Source organism: Lolium rigidum, chromosome 1 (genome assembly GCF_022539505.1).
Source record: "Lolium rigidum isolate FL_2022 chromosome 1, APGP_CSIRO_Lrig_0.1, whole genome shotgun sequence".
NCBI lineage: Eukaryota > Viridiplantae > Streptophyta > Magnoliopsida > Poales > Poaceae > Lolium > Lolium rigidum.
Window position 1 is genome coordinate 43,042,529 of NC_061508.1, and position 4,380 is coordinate 43,046,908.

Consider the following 4,380-nt stretch of genomic DNA (forward strand, 5'->3'; position numbering starts at 1 on the left):
GCCTGCTATAAACCTCCCGTCCCTGCCCGGGTCCGCCCATTCCACCGCTCCCCTCCTCCATCAAACCCTAGCCGCTGCTGCCGTCTCCTCGCCACCAACATGGCGCACAATCACGAGGCCAGCAGTAGTAGTGTCAGTGAAGACAAGCCGCACAACCTCAACCTTGACGAGGTGGATGTGTTCTACCGAACCCGCCTCCTCGTGCCGCTGAAGTACCGCCTCCCGCATGGTTGGCATTTGTCGAATGCTGCCTACGTTGTCCCGCCGCTGCCGGCGGCGGAGCTCCGCGCGCTCATTGACGAGCGCCGAGCATAATTTTTGCCGCAACAACACGCCCAGCCAAGGTGGTTTCCATGAAGTCACGACTGGGTGGACTTGTTCCAGCGGGTGCGCGAGGCGAAATCGCCAGGTTTGCCGGCCCCAACTCCGTCCGGTTCAACCGCCTCGGTCGGCAAGCCTAGTGGTACGGGCATGCCGTCGATGAGACACTTTTCGTGTATGGCTATCGCCTGCAGTTCCCTGGGGAGCCTCCTCACCGGCCGGTGTCCTACCCGACGGCCCTATCTAGCGCTCTCGCGGCTCTTTCGGGGTCGTCGCACTCCGGCTCCAGCTCTGGCGGTCGGCAGGGATCGGTGCCCTACCCTACGCTGACACGGAGCAGAAGAACCGTCATCCGCGATGGGGCGAAGTCATCATCCTCGGCACCCCACCCCCCGAAGGAGCCGACTGTGAAGAAGGAGGAACCGCCTCATGGCCGCTTCTACCTCGAGCCCCGCAGGGCGCCGATCCTCCCGTCCTAGCCGCCACAGCTCGAGAAGAAGTGGTGGCAAATGGAGCTGGAGTTGTAGGAGGCTACCGCGGCGCCGACGATCCAAAGTATGCGCCGGGGTAGCATTTTCTGTTGTAGCGGTCGTTTAACGAGGACGTGCCGGCGGCGAGCGATAGGCAGGGGACGTGGTGGTTGGCGATCGACAGCAACAACTTCGTTGACCTCGACGGGCCTAGTCCTGCTCCGACACTAGCACCAACACTGCCACCTGCACCGACAGTGAAGAAGGAGGACTCTTCCTCCAACTTCGAATTCGGCTCGGATGACGATGGCGATCGCACCGGCAACGCCCTCGACTTTAGCCCCTTCGATCGGTCGTTTTAGTTTTTTTGTCTTTTAATATTTATTTTGCAACTCTGTATAAATTCGAACGAAATCTAGCGTATTTTGTGCAAATTAAAACCTTGAACACTGTTGGGGGTCTACGTTTCAGGATCGTTGGTGTGTGCAACCTGTGGTGACGCAGCATACTACTGCATGGTGTAGTATGCAAGTCGTTGACATAACACCAATGAAACATAGTTTCACTAGTATTACATCCCTCAGAGTGGTACAATAGAAACATATGCGGATCCAAGGCATGTCTATAGAATTACAAACCAGACTCTTTACAGAAGATCAGCACAGCCTCCTACTTTACAATGAGGTAAAACCACAAATAAACTCCAGAAGAATAACTTGTAGTCTAACCTATCACGAACTCTATCAATAGAGGTACTTGGCTTACTACAGAACTATAGATCAACTCAATTTTTTATTTAGGTTCTAGGATTAGGGAACTAGTTCCCTTCTATTTCTAATCTAGGTTTTCTCCAAGGTAGATGTGGTATTTGACTCCTGTGTAAGGATCCTGTCTCTTGAAGTAGTTGTTGACTCCTTAGTCTTTGAGTTGCGTTGTAGATCCTCCTTCGATGCCTCCATATCTAAGCAGGGAATTTAAAGAGGGATGAGTACGAGCGTACTCAACAAGTTCATTATAGGAAAGTGGTGTTTAATGCACTAGCTATAGCCATGGACCAGAAATTCGTAGGCAATGCAAGTTTTTGTAAACATTTCTTCAAAAGGTTGCTTTTATTCCGAAGAATTATGTCCGTCAGCCTTCACCGGGTGTCTAGAACTTCATGGAGTTCCTTTCCAGCGGCGTTCGCATTTCCAAACCCGGAACAGGGAGTGACAAGCCACAATTTGATACACTTTGTAGAGGTGTGTTACTTTACCCATAAGAGATCTTATCCTTGTTACCAGCCGGGCGATCTTTCCCGTCCACACTTCCTTGGTGTGAGGCCAGGTATAAGTCATAGCCAATCACTCGGCCTTCCCGCGACCCTTCATACCCACCCTTTTATAAACCACTAGCCTCGATCGACTCTATGAGCGATCCTTGGGCCAGCCCGTTACAATCCATCATAGATACAACCCGTAGTAGAAGCTATGATGGCTTCCTCCCCACCTAAGCATCTGCATGCTGGCCACCTGCAGTTGTATCCGTTGGTATGCGAGAGTGAAAAGAACAGCTGACTACTCCGTCCCACTCCAGATCTTATGGTAAACACGGGTATTATGACGCTAGAATCACTGAACGATATTTGTTGTTAAGTCCTATATGAATATAAACCCATTGCAATGGAACCTCCACCGAACTCATTCCATGGTTCCATTGACCACCACATATCCATATTCATAATTATGAAAATAATAATTTGCTTTTGATGCAAGAGTGATAAGTATAGTACTTTGCAAATAATTTTTTAAAAATACTCAAAGTGGCATGAGCAAGTGATGAACTTGCCTTTCTTGACTGCAATATTATGCAGTCAAGGACTTCGACACGGGATAACTCCAAATTTGAAATAGCATTATCATCCGGTAAGGACAATGTTTAAAATATTGGCAAATATGCTATAATGCATAAGTATGAGATGTAATCGCTCTAAGCGTGACCAAACCCCGATGATTTATGATTAGTAAGTTGGAATGATTGGTTTAGGGTGTGTTGCACTTTTAGAGTGATTCCACAAACAAGGTTCTTATTAGGGTTTGGTTGTCTTAGTATCATAAACAAGTGGTATAATGCATCATAACAATCATACACACCAAGTAATAGTAGTTGTATAATAAGTAAAAAAGCAGTTGTCAATTTTAAATCTTATGGTTCATGGTTGATGATTACTTATTATATATATACTTCAAAATAATAACTTTTGAAGAACAAAGTTAATTAGGAAATAATAAGTATTTCGAGTAGAAACTATTTGCTTCTATGGTTTGCTATGGTTCTCAACTGAGTTTCCTCATTAAGTATTATATGGATCACAACAAAGTTGGATTGAGTTCCTAATCATGTAATGGTTGCATGGTTTGGGTTAAGCAAGGGCATGTGAAGCAATTTATTATAAATGGTTGCTACCATGGTTGGTTATATCTTATTGGTGATATATAGCTATGGTCTATAGGTCCTATTCACGGTGGGCGTTCGGGTAACCCCAAATTTTCGGTTCGGGTTTCTCGGGTATTCTGGAATTCGGGTTTCAAACATTAGCACCCGAAAATCATCCCCAAAGACAGAGACCCGACAGATCAGGTGCCCGGAAAATCAGGTTCGGACTTCGGGTTTTCCCGAATTCCCCGAATTCCCCGAATTATAGAGGATGACATGATCTGCAAGAAGTTTCTCGCCGGCGCCTTCAAGGTCGCTGCAACAAGTTCCTCGCCAGCGAAGCGATCTGCGCGAGATCTGGTTGTTTATGAGATAAGGCGACGGACCACCGACGACAGAGAGAAGGGCAGCGCTCGTTGTCATGTTTGAGCAGGGGATCTGAGAGAGAAGGGCATAAGGCAATTGCCGTGCTAGATGGCGAAGGCGGCGCGGCGGCGACGACCATGTCGACGACTCGATCTCGTGGAGTGAGGCATGTTGAGGAGACGAGGACTTGAGGTCTGGATCGATTTACTGCCTGGGGCTGGGGACTGGGAGTGGTTGATCGGGGGAGTGAGCTCACGTGTGACGGTGTGAGTGGGCTGCTGCCTTTTGTGCTGGGGCACGGGAGATTTGGCCCAACTTCGGGCTGAACTGGTTGTTCGGGTCCCCGATGATTACACCCGATTTTCCCGAAGTTAATTCGGGTTTCTGTCTTTGTCACCCGATTTTACAACCGTTTTTTCGGGTTTCGGGTTATTCGGGTTCGGGTCCAGGTAGTTCGGGGTTGGGGCTCGGGTCTAAGGTTTTATGCCCACCGTGAGGTCCTATTAGGCAGGGTTGTTGACTACTCTTTATCTACTTCAAAATAATAAATTTTGAAGAACATGTTACTTAAGTAATAAGAAGTATTTCAATTAAGGCTTATGGTTCCTATGGTTTTCTCTTGGATTCACTAAGTTAGGAATAGTTGGTTCCTAAACAAGATGGTTCATAATTCTTTAGTAGTTGTAGGGTTTAGTTGGATATGGATAGGTGATATAATACTGGACATGGTTACTATTAGGATGGATCACAATGGTTTGATGCTTAGCATGGATGGTTAAGGATGATGACCTTGAGAATAGGAACTAAG